Raw genomic sequence first — 23,039 nt, 5'->3', positions numbered from 1 at the left:
AATAGCGATGCTTGCTGGACACAGTGGCATATGCCTTTAATCCCAGAACTCGGGAGGCATAAGTATCAGGATCATGGCCATGAATTCATGGGCAGCCTGAGACTACATAGTGAATTCCAGGTCAGCATAGGCAGCATAGAGAGAAACCATATCTCAAAAAATACCCAAAAATATTATAAAATAAAAATAAAGATGCTTGAGAGAAACAAGAGCACATCAGCATCAGAGGTCTTACACATTTAATTCTAGTTGGCCTTGTGCCAATACATCTCCATTTTATTAGCTCAATCCTAGAAAAATACTTCACTTTGCAAGAACAATTTTTTTTTGCCAATAACGTTTATAATAGGTATTCCATAAAGAATAGTCTGAAAGAAGGTGATCTTAATACAGACATTCTCAATTTTGCTCAATATATGGTCTCTCTCTCTCTCTCTCTCTCTTTTTTTTTTTTTATGAAGACATGAGGGAGCTGGACAAATGGCTCAGTAGTTAAGGTGCTTGCCTGCATAGCCTAAGCATCCAGGACAGATTCCTCAAACCTCACATAAGCCAGATCCACAAGGTGGCACATGCATGTGGACTTCATTTACAGTGGCTGTAGGCCCTGGTACACCAACTTTTAGTCTCTCAAATAAATAAAAATTAAATACTTTAAAAAATAAATAAGACTTCAGGAGTTTCTTTTTATTCCTTCATTTGGTAAATCTGATTAAATAATAAAGGTTTCTCATTCTTGTATGTGCATTTCAATACTACAAACCCAGAAGAATACAATCCCTGTCTTGTCAATCAGTTTGGGTTGTTCAGAGGAAGAGAACTGGTACAATGAAGCTGGAAGGTTCCTGGAGAGACACTGGTCCATATTTGAAGTTGGAGGGCTGCAGAAGGTTCAGTCCAGTGTTTGCCAAGGACAGCAGCAACAGGGTAGATATGCTCACTAGAAAGTAGCACGGGCAGCCAGGAGAAAAAGCACTACATTTTCCTGGAAACTATATCTGTATATGTATCCATAGCTATCTTGATACATATGTCTATATAGATGGATATCAATACAGCAGTTGCATAGCACGACACGGAGGGATTAACGTGGGCACCCAGCATTGGTGACATTTGAAGCCAACGCAAAAGGTCACGAGGCGGACTGACAAAAAAGCAGGTATATAGGCCTACACTGGAAGTGTTAATCTCTCTTTCCATGTCAGGGCAGGTTATGGGTTACATGTTCTTGGTGGCTTTACCATTCTCAATTAAACTGTATTTGGGGATTGACCATTGTTGCCTTTGATGCTTTCAGATTCAGATAGGGCCTTTGTCTTATTCGTCAATCATCACTGGGGGCATGGTCTGATTCAAACCCAAGTGGCCTTGGAACCCATTTCAGAACAGAAATCTCAACCTCACAGCTGACAGGGTTAAGGGTGTAGAGCAACACACACCCTTAAGGATTTTTTTTTTTTTTTTGAGAGCGACAGACACAGAGAGAAAGACAGATAGAGGGAGAGAGACAGAATGGGCACGCCAGGGCCTCCAGCCTCTGCAAACGAACTCCAAACGCGTGCGCCCCCTTGTGCATCTGGCTAACGTGGGACCTGGGGAACCGAGCCTCAAACTGGGGTCCTTAGGCTTCACAGGCAAGCGCTTAACTGCTAAGCCGTCTCTCCAGCCCACCCTTAAGGATTTTGACTTTATAAGGTTATCTCTTTCTTTCAATCCCTCAAGCATCTCAGTCTGAAACTTCACGTTTAACTTTAAGTCCTGTCCCTGGTGTAGATCAGCTAACACATTCACTATTGCCATTGTCCAGGGTTTGGTGGCCTGAACACCACACTATGAATGCTGGACTCTAAGACTTTGGCAACAAAGGGCACTACATAGAGCAATTCCTGTCGTCCTTAACATAAGCTTCTAGCAGCAAAATTTCACATCCAAGTCAGTGTGTAAGGTGGGTTTGTTTTTAGCTAATGTGATCATTCCTAGCCAATGTCCCAAGTTCTTTATCAAAGAACAATATGTGAAATTGGCCAGAGCTTTATCAGTGGACAAGAACACTTTCAGATTTCTGCAGGACTCATTAGGAACCATCTTGTTAAACTTCAGGTTCTTCAATATTCCAAGAAAGTTTGAATACAGGCTGTGAAAGTTGGACGATCTTCATAACTAGATAATGTGAAATTCAAGTCTTAACTTCTTCCTTCATGGTCCATTTTAGCTATTTAAACATCTGTGTCATTTTTGACTGTGACATTGTTAAAAATAAAAGCCATTTTCTCTTGAATATTTCAGGGGGCTCTACTATTCTCTCAGTTTGACTTCTTGCTAGAAGCAATACATCAATATTTGTAGTATTTATAGAAGGTGGCACATATATCTTATAGCTGACTCCTGTTGGTTGGGAGACTGAAACTGTTGTAGCAACAGTGGTGGTTGTTGATGTGGCAATACCGGTGTGACCAGCAAGGGGAGCTTTTGCTGGAACCTGGGCCTAGCCTGGGCCTGAGGCAGTGCAATACTTCCAGGGGTTGTGATAGAGCCTTGTATTTTCACAGGAGGATCTCTAGACTGCTGTCCTTTCTCAATATACTCCTGTAATGATGTAGAAACTGCATAAAGTGACTGATGGAAGCCAAGTGCTGACAATATTGGGGATAGTCCTTCAATCTATTTGTAAATCCATCTAGTGCAGCAATCACAAAAGAATACATTTTGGATCCAAAAGGCTCATTTCAGGCTTCACGAACATATCACAGGGCCACACTCAAGGCCATGTAGTTGATAAGTCCTTTTTCAATTATATGCAACCAAATAGGAAGGCTGTTATTTTAATTCTTTATAAGGGTACTGGGGAAAAACCCATTCTCTTCAAACAAGTTTCTTACTATACAGTTAAACACTTCTCATTCCCATGTCATAGTAGAATCTTTGAATCTCAGTGGCATTTATAATACGTCATCAGCACACACAGTGGGTGAGGTGGGTGAGTACAGGTTTTCTGGAAAACAGCTGGTTGCTTCTTCAACTATCTCTTTACAAAGTACTGATTTGCCTCTAGCCACACCTGAGACAAGTCCGAATGTTTCATCTTAGTCTGCTGGAATATAGGCTGGTTGAGTCCAGTGGTACCCAGGTTCCTTTGTACAACAGGGCCATTATACATTAAACCAGCGTTTCCACTTTTCCAAACAGGGTCCTGTCCTTGGCACTGGAATGATATCTTTACTTGCCAGAAAATGATAGCAATGTCTTTGGGTCAAATAGAAGTCATGTACATATTTCTCTCTTGGATATCCCTGTTGAAGGACAAACATTTAGGCCTGTTTGTAACCTTTGACCCATCTTGCATAGTTTTCACTGAATCTCCGATTTTCAATGATCAGAGCAGTTGAGTATCATCAACACAGACGGGGAGCTTGAAGTCAGGGCAGGCACCTTACTGCCAGCATTGATGAGAGGATGAACGTGACAAGGCAGGCATCCCGTGGCTCCATCCTGAATTCCAGCTCACCCAGTACTAGAATTCAAGGATCACTAGAGAAAGCAAGGGAAAAGGACATTGGCCACCGGCATGGCAAGAAGCGAGAAAAGGCTTAGAGGTTAGAGCTTTTGACTCTGAAGAAGAAGGACCGCGGTTTGAGCCTCCGGGACGCAGGCAAGTCCGAGACACAAGGGGGCGCTCGTGTGTTCTAAGTCACCAGGTGGCGGAAGTACCACGCCAAAGCAGCCTAGGGGGGAAAAAGACAAAAAAAAAAAAAAATCAGCAAAATACACACTTTTACTAAAAAGTGAGGTGTATAGGAAATTGAAGCGGCAGCAGAGAAGTAGAAGAGTTCCAGAGCATCCAGAGCCTGCACAGGCGGGAAAAGCGGCTCTGGCAGCTCGGCCAACCGCCGTGGCCACGGCGCACGAGAAAGCCAGAAAGCCGCCAGACTCAGCTCAAGCCGCAGGAAAAGCCAGGGGCGGGCGCTTCCCTCACACCGTGCTCTCCGCAACTTGAAAACATGAGGGGAGAGCGGCAGTGAGCAACGGAGGAGCAGACTGCGAGGTAGAAGAACACGTGGAACAGCGAGAGAACCGGAGCAGCTGCGGCTCCCTCCCCTCCCCCACCGCCTGAGCCCAGCTCCAGCGAACAGAGCAGCAGCCCAGGACCTGGCCACGCCAACAGCGGGACCCAAGCAGGAGGAGAGTTCAGTAGCAACATCAGCGGCTCCAGCACCGGTAACAGCAGACCCAGGAGTGGCAGCAGCGGCAGACTCAGCAGCAGCAGCTTCAGGGGGAGCAGCGGCAGTGGACACAGCAGCAGCAGCTTCTGCAGCACTGGTGGCTCCAGCAGTGGCAGCTACAGCAGCAGCAGAGGCAGCAGCAGCGGTGGGTCCAGCAGCAACACCTTCAGCAGCAGTGGCTACAGTCCCAGCAGGGGCAGCTTGAGCAGCAGCAGTTCCAGCAGCAGGGGTGCTGATCTGCAGGGCCACACTTGCCAGGCTCGGTTTGCCCCACAGGAAAAGCAAGTGTCCAGCTCCAGAAATCAGAACAGCAGCCCGACGACCCAGGCAGCAACTTGACTGAGACCAAAATCATCCAAGGTAACTGGGATTGCACCAGGGAAGGGTCTCACTTGGTCGCAAGCTGACTTGGATCCCTCAACAGACCAGAAATCTTAACCTCTTTGTTGATAGAGGATCTGGTCGTTATAATAACTACTCTTGCATACATACTCGGGGCTGTTTCTGATTGAATGTGTACAGTGTTTAGTCAAATTTTAGAATCTACCAGTATTTTATTCCACTCAGCCTGCTTGAATACTCCTATAGCAGGGAAACTCAACCCCTAAGAACATCTTTGTAGATACTCTGAGAGTCTTAAGAGCCACACCTAACACCTTAAGGTCCTACCGTGAAAATATATAACATCAAATCACTTGATACAGCTAAGAATACCCAGCTAGTTAGAAAATCCAAGCATTTACTTAATCCAAGATGCAAAAATATATACATTATAACACAAGAAACACTAAAGAGCAAGATGATATAAATCCACCTAAAAGTATTAATGCATCAGAAATGTCCTCCAGTGAGAAAGAGTTAGAGGAAATGCCTGAGAAAGAGTTCAAAAAATGATTATAAATATGTTCAAAGAGGTCAAAGAACACATCAAAACAATCAAAGAAGAAATCAAAGGAATCAAAGAAGATGCAGGACACCAATTCCATGAAATAAAGAAGGCAATACAAGACATAAATAAGGAAATAGAAATAATAAAGAAAAACCAGTCAGAATTACTAGCAATGAAGAACACAGTTAATGAAATAAAAAACTCTGTAGAAAATCTCACCAGTAGGATGGATGAGGGGGAGGACAGAATATCTAAGCTAGAAGACCAGGTGGCAGACCTAATGCAGTCCAACAAAGAGAAAGACAAACTTATAGAAAAGTATGAGTGGGAATTTCAAGATATTCGGGACACTATGAAAAGATCCAATATAAGAATTCAGGGCATAGTAGAAGGAGAAGAACTCCACTCCAGAGGCATAGTAGGTGTCTTCAACAAAATCATAGAAGAAAATTTCCCCCAAATTGGGAAAGAGGTGCCAATGCAGATACAGGAAGCCTTTAGAACCCCAGCCAGACAAAACCCAGAAAGAACATCTCCTCGCAATATTATAATCAAACTTCCAAACACACACACCAAAGAAAAAATATTGAAAGCAGATAGAGAGAAAAATCAAGTTACCTACAAAAGCAAGCCCATCAGGATTACAGCAGATTATTCAACACAAACTTTTAAAGCCAGAAGGGCTTGGAGTGATATATTCCAAGTTCTGAAAGATAACAACTGTCAACCAAGGTTACTTTATCCTGCAAAGTTATCCATTCAAATAGATGGAGAAATAAAGACATTCCATGACAAAAGCAGGTTAAAGGAGTATTTGAAGACAAAACCAGCTGTACAGAAAATACTTGATAGAATCCTCCATGCTGAAGAAAAGGAAAAGCACACATATAAGGAACCTAGAAAAAACAAGCAATACTCAAATACTAGTTAACAGAAGAGAGCGCAGGTAGAACCAGAAACACACTCACACACACACACACACAAAAAAAGGCAAACATAAATACACACCTTTCAATAATATCTCTTAATATCAATGGCCTCAATGCCCTAACGAAAAGACACAGATTTGCAGACTGGGTTAAAAAGCTGGATCCTACAATTTGTTGTCTCCAAGAAACTCACCTTTCTACAAAGGATAGACATTATCTTAGGGTGAAAGGTTGGAAGACGGTGTTTCAAGCAAAAGGGCCTAGAAAACAAGCAGGGGTTGCTATCCTAATATCAGACAGGGTAGACTTTAGTCCGTCGTTAGTCAAGAAAGATAAGGAAGGTCACTTTATATTGATTAAGGGCACACTCCAACAGGAGGACATTACAATCCTACACATATATGCACCTAACATGGGGGCTCCCAAATTCGTCAAACAAACACTATTAGAACTAAGGTCACAGATAACACCAAACACAGTGGTGGTGGGTGACTTTAACACCCCACTCTCATCAATTGACAGGTCATCCCAGGAAAGAATAAACAGAGAGGAATCTGGACTAAATGGGGTCATAGAAGGAATGGACTTAACAGATACATACAGGACATTTCATCCAAAGGCTGCAGAATATACATTCTTTTCAGCAGCACATGGAACATTCTCTAAAATAGACCATATATTAGGACACAAAGCAAATCTTAACAAATTCAGGAAAATTGAAATAATTCCTTGCATTCTATCTGACCACAATGGAATTAAACTACAAATCAGTAGCAAGAAAGGCTATAGAGCATACACAAAATCATGGAAATTAAACAATACACTACTAAATGACGAATGGGTCAATGAAGAAATCAAAAAGGAAATCAAAAAATTTATAGAGTCAAATGATAATGAGAACACAACATACCAAAATCTCTGGGACACAATGAAGGCAGTTCTAAGAGGTAAATTTATAGCCTTGAGTGCCTATATTAAGAAATTAGAAAGGTCGCAAGTAAACGACCTAATGCTTCACTTTAGAGCCTTGGAAAAAGAAGAACAAGGGAAACCAAAAATCAGTAGACGGGAAGAAATAATAAAGATTAGTGCAGAAATTAATGAAATAGAAACAAAAAGAACAATCCAAAGAATTGATGAAACAAAGAGTTGGTTCTTCGAAAGGATAAACAATATTGATAAACCCTTAGCAAATCTGACCAAAAGAAAGAGAGAAGAGACACAAATTAATAAAATCAGAGATGAACAAGGTAACATCACCACAGATTCCAGAGAAATTCAAAAAATCATAGGGACATACTCTAAAAGCATATACTCCACAAAGTATGAAAATCTGAAAGAAATGGATGATTTCCTTGATCTATATGACCTACCTAAATTAAATCAAAATGAGATTAATCACTTAAATAGACCTATAACAAACATGGAGATCCGAACAGTTATCAATAATCTCCCAACTAAGAAAAGCCCAGGCCCGGATGGATTCACTGCTGAATTTTACCAGACTTTTAAGGAAGAGCTAACACCATTGCTTCTTAAGCTTTTCCAGGAAATAGAAAAAGAAGGAATTCTACCAAACTCCTTCTATGAGGCCAGCATTACCCCGATACCAAATCCAGGCAAAGATAGAATAAGAAAAGAAAATTAGGCCTGTTTTTATCCTTTGACCCACCTGGGATAGTTTTCATTGAATGTCCGATTTTCAATGATCAGAGCAGTTGAGTATCATCAAAACGCAGTGCTTAAAGTCAGGGCAGGTGCCTTTACTGGCAGCAGAGATGAGAGGATGAACAAGGTGACAAGGCAGCCACCCTGTGGCTCCATCATGAATGCCAGCACACCCGGTAGTAGAATTCAAGACTCGCTGGAGCAAGACAGGCCAAGGGAATCCAGCCACGGACTTGCTGGGAAGCGGGAGATGGCATGGAGGTCAGAGCCTTTGACTCTGAATTCTAAAGGCCCCGGTTTGAACCTCCGGGATGCAGGCACGCCCGAGACACAAGGGGGCGCTCATGTGATTTCGGTCACCTGCTGGGCCCATTCCCTCAAAGGGTCCTTTTCTCTTCTCAATCTCTCACTTTCTCTCTCATAGTTAAATAAATCGACTACTTTTTTTTCTCCTTGCCTGGCGCGGGGGGCGGAGCGTCCGCGATGAAACCCTGCTCAACACGGGTTTGCGAAGAGAGAGGGCCTCCTTGGGCGGCAGCTGTCATGTGTACTTTGCCATTTCATTCTGATACAAGGTAAGCAAATCAATTCCTATTGAAGACAGGTTAAGAAAGATTGCAGAGCCTGTCAGAGTGGCCTTCAACCCACAAGCAACAGTCCTCGTGCCTCTGTCATTGGGGGGAAGAAAACCCCACTCCTTTGAAGTCCTGGACTTGTCAGGCTCTCTCTCAAGACACCCCGACCAGCATCCCCGCACGTTTCAGAAGAGGTGGCGCCTAATCATCTCCAGTGTCAAGGGTAAGTGAGCAGTCCACGAACGTGGACTCAGATGTTCTCAACGATTTTGGCATCTCTGAACGTTTGATATTTGAGGCAGGCTCTCCTGCTCTAGCAGCCGGCCTAGCGCTCGTGGAGGCACTCCTCCTGCCACCAATTAAGGGACACTTTGCGGAGCTGTCTCATTCCCAGAGAAACCCACCCTCCGCGCCCTGCTCCATCACATTTCACACAGTCCCGTTCCACTAGGCTCCCCAGTTGTAAGTGTGGGGGTTAACCCGCAGAAATTGTTCCCTTTCAACAAGAACGCCTCGGGCTGACCCATGGCCGTGCGTTGGCCATCTTTGTGAATTATATAAATCTGACCCTTAGTGTGAAGTGAGCCGATTCTCTAATCTAGGGTGATAGCATTCGCTCTCACCCTAGGTTAGAGAATCGGGAGCTTTTTGGCCAGAGAGAAGGCCACGAAGAGGCAGGGGATCTCCATGTGCTAGGGAAAGGAGGCCCCTGACAGACATGTGACTCAAATGGTCACATCCGCATGGGACATGCAGAGCTTCCAGGTGAAGTGAGAAGCTACCAGGGAGTCCTGTGCCCCTTTCTAACAGGAGGACAGACGTCTCTTTGAGGCAGTAGATACGCAGGAGTCTCTCGAATATAGGACTGACATCAAACCCATAGGCAGGTAGGGACATTCTTTATGCCCTTCAGGCATAGATCAAAATTGCTAAACCCATTCCAGAAAGAATGAGGTGTATTTGGGTCCAAACATGTATTCGGAGGGTTTGGGTGCCCACTCGCAGGCTCTGGACTATGTTCCTGACCAGACCATGGAAGCAGGGGCAATGAAGGAGCAGAAGGAGAAGTATTGGATAATCACGGACGTGCCCCTCCTTCATTGGGTCACGGTCACAGATATCAAGAGAATACGGTAAGTACGTAAGACACGGTCCACCGTGAACACTTGTAGAATCTGTTGTGGCCTTCCATTCTCCTCACAGTCATGAGAAGTTCCCATGAGATGTGGAAGAAAAAGAGCAGCCATGGCTATGCTGTATGGTGACATTGCAGAGGACACTGCACACCAGCGTCTCCAGTTTTCCACACAGGTTCCTGTCCTTGGCACTGGAATGATATCTTGACTTGCCAGACAAGGATAGCAATGTCTTTGGGTCAAATGGAATTCACGTACATATGTGAGGGGTAGCCAAACCAGCTGTATTTAGAGATGCCATTCCAGCAAGAGGATAAATCTAAACAGGAGACATGGCATCTTAGCTGCTAGCACTAGGAAGGCAACCACTGGGCACAACTCCAGGAGGTGGCTGTCTGGTTTATCCATGACATTGTGACAATTGTGTACCAAGGTGAGGATGATCTCTGATAACTCCTGACAAACACTTCCTGCACAAGCCTGTAGAGATGATAGCATTGTTGCCAGAGTTTCAGTAGGAAGTTGAGCACTTTGGGGCTGACCTTTCTCTGGGGCAATTCCATCCAAAATAGAAGGCCACCTTCTCTTTAAAAAAGTCATGCATGCTTGGATAAAAGGCTCCCTGCACTCTCTTATTTTGTCTGTGAGCCACTTGTAAAGTATGAGGTATTCGTGATGTGAAGCCAGTGCAGTGAGCAAACGGAGTGCCATTTAGCAGCATTGACAAGGCCTTTAAGACTTGGGCCACGTGAGGTATTGAAGACAATTTGGGCTGGTCATACTGCTCCCCTCTCAAATACCGTTCTGCTATTGCATGCATGAAAATTGGGCAAATTGTTGGGGACTGTCCCTGCCCATGACATGCAGAGTGCAAAATAATGGCACAGTTAGGATGGTTTCAAGGAAAATTGGCACCAAAGTGGAGATGAGTTCATGGTGTAAGGTGTGCCAAGAGGTTTTGATTTGTAATAATGCCAATACCCATATATCTGGACAGTGTTTGATAGGGAAGCTGAAGAGCTGCTTAATTTGCTCATAGTGTCCAAACTCTGCAATCATCAGCAGAGACTCAACCAAACCCAAGCTCTTTCATGTGGCAGCTTCTCGATCATCATCTTCTGGTGGTAGTTTCAGAATGGCAGTGGCAACAGCATGACATGGACAGTCAGCAAAACAGAAGATCTCTGGATTTATTAGGGAATGTGTAATGAAGGAGAACTGGCCTTCTGGGTTTTTCCAAGGTCTGTATATGAAGTCCACTGAGAATATTTCCCTGCCCAAACCTTACCATGCCAATGCCAAACACTACCTTATGAAGTCCTTTACTATCATGAATTTGAAATCCAGGATGGTCCAGTTCAAAAGTTACTTCCTTGAAATTCAAACTAGTGTTCAGGTCTTTAATGATGTCAATCAGGACTTTGGCATTCCATGTGTGCGCCTGTGTTCCATCAATTTTATCTTTCCCATAACTCCCGATCCCACTGCCAGAAGTAGAGATACTCTGTAATGGAACACCATCTGTTCATTGTGAAGGAGCTTGAGCCATCATTCCCAAAACCCGGGCATCCCGAGCAGCTGTCAACACCCAGACACCGAACTGCATGATCATATTCCAACATTCTTCAGTACTCCAACAAAAGCCATAGCCTACATCTTGCATGGAATCAGTGAAAAATTTCTCCATCACGTTTTAGTTACCCCTCCAGAATCAGGCAAGATCCTGACCATCAGAATGGCCCATTTTTCAGGGTATAAAAGTGGTGCAAGCACCACCGGGCAATGTTCTATGGGAATATCTCTGTGTGGCTCTGTAAGAAGAGCATCTATCTGTTCCTGTGCAACTCTACGGGCTCCCTTCTTCCCAAGGAGGAGAAGGGAGAGGAGGAAGTACAGAACCTCTATTGCTGTATCTTGGAAGCCTCTTTCTTGACTTCCACTGACATCTGGGTCAATGTAAGTATGCAGAAGGTCGAGAAACTTCTCTTTGATAAACTGGGCAGCAGAACCTCTGAGATCTGAGCTGGAAGAATTCAAGATGGCATGACCAAAACTTGCCTCTTGTCCTTTGCTTAATGTGAGAACTTTACTCAGCTGGGCAAGTAAGTGGGTCATAGGCTTTAAACTCTTCTGGTAGGGCCATGGATTATCAATGGCATATGACAATGTCGAGATATAATTTCACTTTGTAATTGAAGCACACTCCTGAATCAGAAACTTGAGTCTGATGGGAATCTTTGCCACTGCTTTTATGATCACCACTTAAATCCACATGTGAAAATAGGCAGCATAGTAAATGCCTGTCTGCCTCAGGACTGTGCTGACTCACGATATGCTGTCTTTCTGCTGGTTGGCTTTGTAGTTTTTCATGGTTAAATTGTCCATCAGTTATCTTATTTGAGATAAGGCCAGTGAGAGTGAGTGATGATTCATTGCTGGTTAGGGCTGAAGCTGGCAGCTGAGTACAAAATCAACATTATTCTCCTTTGGTCACCTCAAAGACAGCTGAATTCCTTTGCTTTGTATTTAGGCTGTATCTGATATCTTCATTATGTCTTCAGTTCTTCTTTTGCAGGTGTCTTATTGTGTTCTGAAACATGGGCCCTGGCCTCAGAGGCCTTCAACTGATGGAGGCTGGTCATTCCCTCCAAGAATAAATAAGTATGGAAGAGAGTTTGCAACACCTTGTCATCCTGTGCAGAAACTAGTTTGAGTTAGAATAAAGCACCTCTCCTCTACTGTCCTTTGTGATTTGGAATAGAACAGACCTGGACAATGAGTGAGCTCCCATTGGAAACATTCCCATCCCCTGTGATTACGTTGGCAAGCAACACCAGCTTACCCCAGCTGCAAGCCATCCAGGCTCAAGCTCAAGTGTGTGCAATATTTGTTTTTTTTTTTTTTGAGGTGGGGTCTAACTCTAGCTAAGGCTGACCTGAAAAGTCCTATGTAGTCCCAGGGTGGCCTTGAGCTCATGGTGATCCTCCTACCTCAGCCTCCCTAGTGGTGAGATTAACAGTGTGCACCACCACGCCTGGCTCAAGTTGTACAATTTTATATGCATACAAATTCAATAAATTATTAACAGTAACAAAATTAACTTATTTATTAATTGCATCTTTGTCCTACACAGTTCTGCAAGCAGACTTCTTTTCTGTTTTTTTGTTTTGTTTTGTTTTTGTTTTGTTTTTCGAGGTAGGGTCTCACTCTAGGAGGCAAGGCTGACCTGGAATTCACTATGGAGTGTCAGGGTGGCCTCGAACTCACGGCGATCGTCCTACCTCTGCCTCCCGAGTGCTGGGATTAAAGGCGTGCGTCACCACGCCCGGCCTTTTGTGTTTTTTAAAAAAGTTTTCATTTATTTATGATTGACAGAGTGAAGGAGGAAGAGAATGGACGCCCCAATGCCTGTAGGCATTCAAAAGAAAAATACCATAGGCATGGTCTACCTTGTGCATGTGGCTGCTGTGGGACCTGGACAGTGGAGCCTGGGTCCTTGGTGTTCACAAGCCGGCACCTTAACCATTGAACCATCTCTCGGCCCTCTTTGTTTTTGAACTTTAAATTTGTTTTTAATATACCTTTATCTGATTTGCTTGAATTTGATTGATGTGTTTTATTCTGCTTGTGCCCTTTGTTTTCATTGGATTTACTTTTAACTTCTTAATTTATTCATCGTTGAGTTTTGCATAACTGAGATATCGTATCCTTATTTGTGGCTATGGAGAGGTCTGTCTGTGTGTTTTGACAGAAATGATGTAATTCCACGCGTTTTCTGTGCACTGTCTGCGTTCTGGACTAAGCTAAACGAGCTTCCTGCGACTCTCGGGGTTCAGCGGGCAGGCTGCTTACTGGATTCCTAGGCTGAAGTCACAGAAACTGTAATTACCAGCTCCGGTCAGCGGGTGGCGCCAGTGCTTCCCCCGCGTCCCTGTGCACGTGCTCTCCGCCCTCCGCCTTCTAGAGGGTTCTCACCTCCGGTGTGAACGTCTCCCGGTGAGAACGGAGAGCTGCGGGAGCGGAGGCGTCGCCCAGCGTTGGCGACCAGGGGGCTTCGGAGAGCGCGGTGCGCGGGGGCTTCTGTCGTCCCGGCTGAAAAGAGGCGCTTGCTGGGGACTTCCCCCGCGCAGCGCGCCGGGATGCCCGTGAGTGCAGGGCAGCCGTGGAGAATGCAGCAGGTATTTACTCCTCCTGAAAATTCACACTTCCACACGTGCGTGCATGCTGGCCTCTTGCTTAGAAGCTGTACGCGATGCCTTGTGTCCCCTTCCTGTCACCTTACTGACCAAATATACTTACTAGCCGATTTATGTGAATACTTTCTACCTATTTTCTGAGCCTTCGCCTCAGGCATCCGTATGAAGTGGTTGGTGCACGTGGACACAGCCTACAGCGACATTTTCAACAACACACGAAAACTATGCTGAGAATGGAACTCAGTGCAGTGCACAGGAGACTTTGCCTAGCTGGGCCAAGGCTGAGCATTTGAATTTCACATCATGAGGTGCAGTGGGATCAAGTCACATTTGCTTTAATAAAAGGGCAACGGGTACTTTGAGCATGGTAACAAAGTGCAAGAAAAGTCAAAATTTTACCCAAAAAAATAGTAAAAGGGAAAATATTGTTTTAATTGCCTTAAAAGACACATGTTTAAGAAAATATTTCCGCTGACTTAAAGTACTTTTTAAAAGCTACATGGATAATACCTATTAAGTTTAGCATAATCACAACTAAATTTCAAAATAGATCATTTTTATCATTATGAATTTTTGCTATTGCTATTGATGAAAAATTATAAGATACAAATCTTGCTAAATAAATGTGAAGTGACACCTGTCTGACCTATACCAAAATTGGTTTGCAGAAGTGTAGTTTTTGAATACACTGTGACATTCTTCTTTAGAAAACATGTCCTGTTGGTGAAATGGTTCATAGAGTGCACATCAGAGACAACTCCATAAGTTATAATATACACGGAAAAGAGCCAAGCCTTTCTGAGTGTGTGCATGTATGTATATATGTATGTATGTATGTATGTATGTATGCAAATGGATATTTTATATATAGATACACACATTTATACATGTATATATGTATAAATATATATATGTATATATATATATATATATATGTATAATTTGGGAACTGAAATAATTACACAATGATATGTTCTTTCACAAGTATGCTATTTAAAGGTATATGATATACGCACTATTAAAAATGTTTACCAGTGCAGTTAAATGCCAAGATAACACTCTTTATTGATTGTGGCAGAGTTTGAGGAGTGTTCAAATAATGCTATATTTGGGTGTTGATTTGCTATTTAAAATGTATTTCCATATAGATTTTTGTTGATAGTTTCCCTTCAATGACTGCATTAAGAGAACTTTTCAATCTTATTTATTTATTTTCAGGGGTACACATTGGGGGAGGGTCAAAGAAAGAGAGAGAATGGACACTACAGCACCTCTTGCCACTGTAAATGTACTCCAGATCTAAGAGCCACTATGTGAATGTGGATTTACAATGCACACTGGGGAATTGAACCTGGGCCTTTGCTGCTGGCCTCTGTATCTCTGCTTATGGACATGGTAGCCAATATGTTGCTGCCCTCCTTGTTCTCGCCTGTGATGGTGGTGGTGTTCATGCTGCTGACCTCTGTTTCTGATGATGGACCTGCTGTCTTGTGACTTCCTACTCATGGTTCTTGTGGCCATGTGCCTCTGCTCTGCATGCCAGCCGACGGTCATAGAGGTGATCTTGCTCCTGCCCTCTGTATCTCTGCTGATGTCTGCAGTGCCGGATATGCTGTTCCTCTCTGTGTGCCTGCTCAAGGTCAAGCTGGGCGTATGCATCTGTCCTAGGTGACCCTGCTGGTATTCATGGTGGTAGGCATGCTGTCGCTCTTTGTGTTCCTGCAGATGACCAGGATGGTGGTCACGGTTCTGCAGATGGTTATGGTGCATCTCATGCTGCTGTCATGGGCATTACTTTTGGTGGAAGTGGTGGTATTCATGTAGGTGCCCTCCCTCTCTGCTGGTGGTCGCAGTGCTCATCATGCTGCCACCATCTGTGTTACTGGAGATCGTCATACTGTGCCTACTGGGTGTCTGTTGATGGTTGTGGTGATGGTCATTCTGGTGCCCTGTGAGGTTATCTTGATGGCCATGGTGCTTGTCATGCTGCTGTCCTGCTGATTGTTTTGGTGATAACCATGTGGCTTCCCTCAGTGTTCCTCCTGATAGTTGCAGCGGTGATCATACTGCAGCCCTCTGTGTTCCTGCTGTTGCTCGTAGCAATAATCATTCTGCTTCCTTCTGTATCTCTGCTGATTGTCATGGTCATTCTGTCATCCTCTGCTTTCCTGCTGATGGTGGTGATGGTCATGATGCTGTGTTAGCTCTTCCTGCTGAGGTGCTGGTTCTTTCGTGTGTCCTCTGTATCCCTGCTAACGGTCTCAGTGTAGGTGCTACTGGTGCCTAGTGTGTCTCCTTTGATGGTTGTGAAGCTGGTCACTGGGCCACACTTTGTGTCTCTGTGGGGGGTCCTGGTGGTGCTCATGCTGCTGCCCTGTTTTCATCCTGATGGTTACTGTGGAGATGTTGCTGCTGCCTTCTGTGTCTCTGCTTATGGTCACTGGTAATTGTCATGCTGCTCAACTCTCTGTTCCTGTTTATGGGTGCTGTGGTGGCCGTGTTGCTGCCCTGGTTTACTGGTGGTGGTTGCTGTGGAGACATGTTGCTGTGTCTCCACTGATGTTCACATGGTTAGATATGCTACCACCCCTCCGTTTTCCAGCTGACAGTCTGTGTTAAAAAGGCTATTGATCCTTGTGATGGTCATGATGGTGGCCATTCTGCTTCTCACTCGATGTTCTTGCTGAAGTTAGTGGTGGTGATGATGTGCCGCCAAGTGTGTGTGCACTGTTGAGCATGGGAGTGATCCTGTGGTTGTCCTGTGTGTCTGTTGATGGTCACGGAGATGGTCATGCTTCTGCTGTCTGTGCACAACTCTTTAACTCTCTCTCGGTGATGGTCATAATGTTGCCCTGTGTGTCTATGCTGTTGGTCATGGTGGTTATCTTGCTGCTCTGTGTGTGTCTGGTGATTGTACTTGTGATGGTCTTGTGTCTTACTTCTGTGTTCCTCCTGATAGTCTTACTGGTGATCAGGCTTCTGTTCTCTGTGTCTCTGCTGATAGTTGTGGCATCGGTCATCTTATTTCCACTCAAGAGATTATGGTCGGCTAAGCTGTGACTTTCTGTTTTTGTCTCTCTGCAAAATTTGGGGCAGCATTTCTCATGTGGCATCAATTCTGTGAAGGGTTAAGGAGAGTGGATATTAAGCTTGCATTTGTTTTTCAGGATGAGATTTGGAAGTTTTTGAGCTCTTTTTATATCAGGAAGAGAACTTGTGTATTCACATTCATGATATTTGTGTTAAATCACTGTTTTTCATTCTCCAACCTCTTGAGATACTCTTTATTTTCTTTTATTTTGTGTGTGTGTGGGGGGCATGCTTGTGTATATTTCAGGTGTGTATGCAGATGGAGGCGTCCTGTAAGTACATGTGTGGAAGTCATAGGAGAACATCCGGTGTCCTCCCTTATTGTGCTTCCACTTTTCCTTCCTTAGGACGGGCTCTGTCAGTGAAACTTGTGCTGCTAATTTCACTCAAGATGGCTGATGATAAAATCCCAGAAATTCTCCTGTCTTCAGCACACTTGAGCCTGTTGTTACAGACATCCTAGACCTTGCCAGGCATTTTACATGAGTGCTGAGGATCCAACTGAGATACCCATTCGTTGTCAGTCTTACCCATTGAGACACAACTAAGGCCCCACGACATTTTACTTGCACATTTCCAGGATTACCATGCAGTAGTTAGTAATCTAAGGAAAATTAAAATTTTTCTATACTTTGTAAGTTCATTTGGATATAATTGAATCTTTTATTCTTATACAGTTTTCCATGTAAACTTCGATTTGCAAAAACACAAACACCCCCCCACACACACACACACACATGTTTTAAGCATAATCACCACAGGAAATATAAAACCCACATAGTTCTGCCCAATCAGGTTTTCCCTCTTGACCAAGATATGCATGGTTTTTTTGCTAGCCTGTGTATGGATGCATTACTTTGTTTTTATTTTGAAATTATTTGTTCATGGAATGAAGTTAGGAGATTACTGATAGGGGCATTTATAAGGTGTTTCAGAGAACACCTGTTTCCCTTGTTTCTTGTCTGTTTTATGCTAATTTTCTCAGTATGAGTGTACGAGTTTTGTGTGTCCTCGCTCTCTGTTGTTATGATAATGTTTTGAAATGATAGCCCATTTGCTAGGTTTGTCACTCATATCTGTGTCATTGTAGCTTGCATGAATATACTAAGTCAGACTTCTTTCAAACTTGGCAATACAAGCAGACAGAAAAAAAAATAGATCACAGGTGTGAAGCTAGTCTTTCTTTGTATTTGTGTTTTGTATTTGTGCTAATTTTTTTTTTAATTTTTATTAACATTTTCCATGATTATAAAATATATCCCATGGTAATTCCCTCCCTCCCCACCCCCACACTTTCCCGTTTGAAATTCCATTCTCAATCATATTACCTCCCCATTACAATCATTGTAATTACATATATACAATATCAACCTATTAAGTATCTTCCTCCCTTCCTTTCTCCACCCTTTATGTCTCCTTTTCAACTTACTGGCCTCTGCTACTAAGTATTTTCATTCTCACACAGAAGCCCAGTCATCTGTAGCTAGGATCCCCATATGAGAGAGAACATGTGGTGCTTGGCTTTCTGGACCTGGGTCACCTCACGTAGTATAATCCTTTCCAGATCCATACATTTTTCTGCAAATTTCTATCTTCATTTTTCTTTACCGCTGAGTAGAACTCCATTGTATAAATGTGCCACATCTTCATTATCCACTCATCAGTTGAGGGAGTTGAGGGAGATCTAGGCTGGTTCCATTTCCCAGCTATTATAAATTGAGCAGCAATAAACATGGTTGAGTATGTACTTCTTTACTTCCTTAGTTAGGTTTATTCCAAGGTATTTTTTTTTTTTTGATGCAATTGTGAATGGGAGTGATTCTCTGATTTCATCCTCTGTGTGTTTGTTTTTAGCATATACAAAGGCTACTGATTTCTGTGTATTTATTTTGTATCCTGCTACATTGCTGTAGGTTTTGATCAGCTCTAACAGCTTGCTAGTAGAGTCTTTAGGGTCCTTTATGTATAGAATCATGTCATCTGCAAATAATGATAACTTGATTTCTTCCTTTCCAATTTGTATCCCTTTTATGTGTGTCTCTTGCCTTATTGCTATGGCTAAGACTTCCAAAACTATATTAAATAGAAGTGGAGACAGTGGACACCCTTGTCTTGTTCCTGATTTTAGTGGAAAAGCTTCCAGTTTTTCCCCATTTAGTAATATGTTGGCTGTAGGCTTGTCATAAATAGCCTTTATTATATTGAGATATGTTCCTTCTATTCCCAGTCTCTGTAGGACTTTTATCATGAAGAGATGTTGGATTTTGTCAAATGCTTTCTCTGCATCTAATGAGATGATCATGTGATTTTTGTCCTTCAACCCATTTATGTAATGTATTACATTTATAGATTTGCGTATGTTGAACCATCCCTGCATCTCTGGGATAAAGCCTACTTGGTCAGGGTGAATGATCTTTTTGATATACTCTTGTATTCTGTTTGCCAATATTTTGTTGAGAATTTTTGCATCTATGTTCATGAGGGAGATTGGTCTGTAATTTTCTTTTTTTGTTCTATCTTTCCCTGGTTTTGGTATCAGGGTGATGCTGGCCTCATAGAAGGAGTTTGGTAGAATTCCTTCTTTTTCTATTTCCTGGAAAAGCTTGAGAAGCAATGGTGCTAGCTCTTCCTTAAAAGTCTGGTAAAATTCAGCAGTGAATCCATCCGGGCCTGGGCTTTTTTTAGTTGGGAGATTATTGATAACTGCTCGGATCTCCATGTTTGTTATAGGTCTATTTAAGTGATTAATCTCATTTTGATTTAATTTAGGTAGGTCATATAGATCAAGGAAATCATCCATTTCTTTCAGATTTTCATAGTTTGTGGAGTATATGCTTTTATAGTATGTCCCTATAATTTTTTGAATTTCTCTGGAATCTGTTGTGATGTTACCTTGTTCATCTCTGATTTTATTAATTTGTGTCTCTTCTCTCTTTCTTTTGGTCAGATTTGCTAAGGGTTTATCAATCTTGTTTATCCTTTCAAAGAACCAACTCTTTGTTTCATTAATTCTTTGGATTGTTCTTTTTGTTTCTATTTCATTAATTTCTGCCCTAATCTTTATTATTTCTTCCCATCTACTAATTTTTGGTTTGCCTTGTTCCTCTTTTTCCAAGGCTTTAAGGCGAAGCATTAGGTCGTTTACTTGCGACCTTTCTAATTTCTTAATATAGGCACTTAAGGCTATAAATTTACCTCTTAGAACTGCCTTCATTGTGTCCCAGAGATTTTGGTATGTTGTGTTCTCATTATCATTTGACTCTATAAATTTTTTGATTTCCTTTTTGATTTCTTCATTGACCCACTCATCATTTAGTAGTGTATTGTTTAGTTTCCATGATTTTGTGTATGCTCTATAGCCTTTCTTGCTACTGATTTGTAGTTTAATTCCATTGTGGTCAGATAGAATGCAAGGAATTATTTCAATTTTCCTAAATTTGTTAATATTTGCTTTGTGTCCTAATATATGGTCTATTTTAGAGAATGTTCCATGTGCTGCTGAAAAGAATGTATATTCTGCAGCCTTTGGATGAAATGTCCTGTATATATCTGTTAGGTCTATTCCTTCTATGACCTCATTTAGTCCAGATGCCTCTCTGTTTATTCTTTCCCTGGATGACCTGTCAATTGATGAGAGTGGGGTGTTAAAGTCACCCACCACCACCGTGTTTGGTGTTATCTGTGACCTTAGTTCTAATAGTGTTTGTTTGACGAATTTGGGAGCCCCCATGTTAGGTGCATATATGTTTAGGATTGTAATGTCCTCCTGTTGTAGTGTGCCCTTAATCAATATAAAGTGACCTTCCTTATCTTTTTTGACTAACTTCGGACTAAAGTCCACCCTGTCTGATATTAGGATAGCAACCCCTGCTTGTTTTGTAGGCCCATTTGCTTGAAACACCGTCTTCCAACCTTTCACCCTAAGATAATGTCTATCCTTCGTAGAAAGGTGAGTTTCTTGAAGACAACAAATTGTAGGATCCTGCTTTTTAACCCAGTCTGCAAATCTATGTCTTTTCGTTGGGGCATTGAGACCGTTGATATTAAGAGATATTATTGAAAGGTGTGTATTTATGTTTGCCATTTGTGTGTGTGTGTGTGTGTGTGTTACTTGTTCTACCTGTGCTCTCTTCTGTTAACTGGTATTTGAGTATGGCTGGTTTTTTCTAGGTTCCTTATATGTGTGCTTTTCCTTTTCTTCAGCATGGAGGATTCTATCAAGTATTTTCTGTAGAGCTGGTTTTGTCTTCAGATATTCCTTTAACCTGCTTTTGTCATGGAATGTCTTTATTTCTCCATCTATTTGGATGGATAACTTTGCAGGATAAGGTAACCTTGGTTGACAGTTGTTATCTTTCAGAACTTGGACTATATCACTCCAGGCCCTTCTGGCTTTAAAAGTTTGTGTTGAATAATCTGCTGTAATCCTGATGGGCTTGCTTTTGTAGGTAACTTGATTTTTCTCTCTAACTGCTTTCAATATTTTTTCTTTGGTTTGTGTGTTTGGAAGTTTGAGTATAATGTGGCGAGGAGAGGTTCTTTCTGGGTTTTGTCTGGCTGGGGTTCTAAAGGCTTCCTGTATCTGTATTGGCACCTCTTTCCCAATTTGGGGAAAATTTTCCTCTATGATTTTGTTGAAGATGCCTACTATGCCTCTGGAGTGGAATTCTTCTCCTTCTACTATGCCCTGAATTCTTATATTGGATCTTCTCATAGTGTCCCGAATATCTTGAAATTCCCACTCATACTTTTCTATAAGTTTGTCTTTCTCTTTGTTGGACTGCATTAGGTCTGCCACCTGATCTTCTAGCTTAGATATTCTGTCCTCTCCCTCATCCATCCTACTGGTGAGATTTTCTACAGAGTTTTTTATTTCATTAACTGTGTTCTTCATTGCTAGTAATTCTGACTGGTCTTTCTTTATTATTTCTATTTCTCTATTTATGTCTTGTATTGCCTTCTTTATTTCATTAAATTGGTGTCCTGCCTCTTCTTTGATTCCTTTGATTTCCTCTTTGATTTCCTCTTTGATTTCTTCTTTGATTGTTTTCATGTGTTCTTTGACCTCTTTGAACATATTTATAATTATTCTTTTGAACTCTTTCTCAGGCATTTCCTCTAACTCTTTCTCACTGGAGGACATTTCTGATGCATTAATACTTTTAGGTGGATTTATATCGTCTTGCTTTTTAGTGTTTCTTGTGTTATAATGTATATATTTTTGCATCTTGGATTAAGTTAATGCTTGGATTTTCTAGCTAGCTGTGTATTCTTAGCTGTATCAATTGATTTGATGTAATATATTTTCAGGGTAGGACCTTAAGGTATTAGGTGTGGCTCTTAAGACTCTCAGAGTATCTACAAAGATGTTCTTAGGGGTTGAGTTTCCCTGCTATAGGAGTATTCAAGCAGGCTGAGTGGAATAATATACTGGTAGATTCTAAAATTTAACTAAACACTGTACCCATTCCATCAAAAACAGCCCCGAGTATGTATGCAAGAGTAGTTATTATAATGACCAGATCCTCTATCAACAAAGAGGTTTAGATTTCTGGTCTGTTGAGGTATCCAAGTCAGCTTGTGACCAAGTGAGACCCTTCCCTGGTGCAATCCCAGTTACCTTGGGTGATTGTGGTCTCAGTCAAGTTGCTGCCTGGGTCGTCGGGCTGCTGTTCTGATTTCTGGAGCTGGGCACTTGCTTTTCCTACGGGGCAAACTGAGTCGCTGCTGCCGCCTCTGCAGCTGTTGTAGCTGCCACCCCCGGAGCCCCCACCGCTGCTGAAGCTGCCGTTGCTGTGTCCACCGCTGCTGCTCACCCCAAAGCCGCTCCTGGGTCTGCTGCTGCTGGGGCCACTGGTACCGGTGCTGGAGCCGCTGAAGTTGCTGCCGAATTCTGCTCCTGCTTGGGTCCCGCCGTCAGCCCAAGTTGGCGTGGCCGGGTCCCGGGCCGCTGCTGTGTTCGCTGGAGCTGGGTTCAGGCGGCGGGGGAGGGGAGGGAGCCGCGGCTGCTCTGGTTGTATCGCTTCTCCATGTGTGCTTTTCCTCGCGGTCTGCTCCTCCCTCCGTTGCTCGCTGCCGTTCTCCCCTCACGTTTCCCGAGTTGCGGAGAGCGCGGTGTGGGGGGAAAATCCCGCACCTGGCTTGTCCTGCGGGTTGAGCCGAGAGTCCGGCGGTTTTCTGCCGCTCCGCGGTTGCGGCGGGTAGCCGAGCCGCCCCGGAGCCGCTGTTCCCGCCTGTGCAGGCTCTGGATGCTCTATAACTCTTCCACTTCTCCGCTGCCGCCTCAACCTCCTATACACCTCACTTTTTAGTAAAAGTGTGTATTTTGCTGAGTTT

At 42.9% G+C, this 23,039-nt stretch overlaps 1 pseudogene; it reads right to left on the bottom strand.

Moving 5' to 3' along the window:
- Window positions 1-806: 806 nt before the first annotated feature.
- LOC123457210 lies at window positions 807-11,850 on the bottom strand (annotated as a pseudogene).
- Window positions 11,851-23,039: the final 11,189 nt, after the last annotated feature.

This window comes from Jaculus jaculus (genome assembly GCF_020740685.1).
Source record: "Jaculus jaculus isolate mJacJac1 chromosome Y unlocalized genomic scaffold, mJacJac1.mat.Y.cur SUPER_Y_unloc_3, whole genome shotgun sequence".
In the NCBI taxonomy this organism is placed as follows: domain Eukaryota; kingdom Metazoa; phylum Chordata; class Mammalia; order Rodentia; family Dipodidae; genus Jaculus; species Jaculus jaculus.
This window is presented reverse-complemented; position numbering and strand designations above follow the sequence as displayed.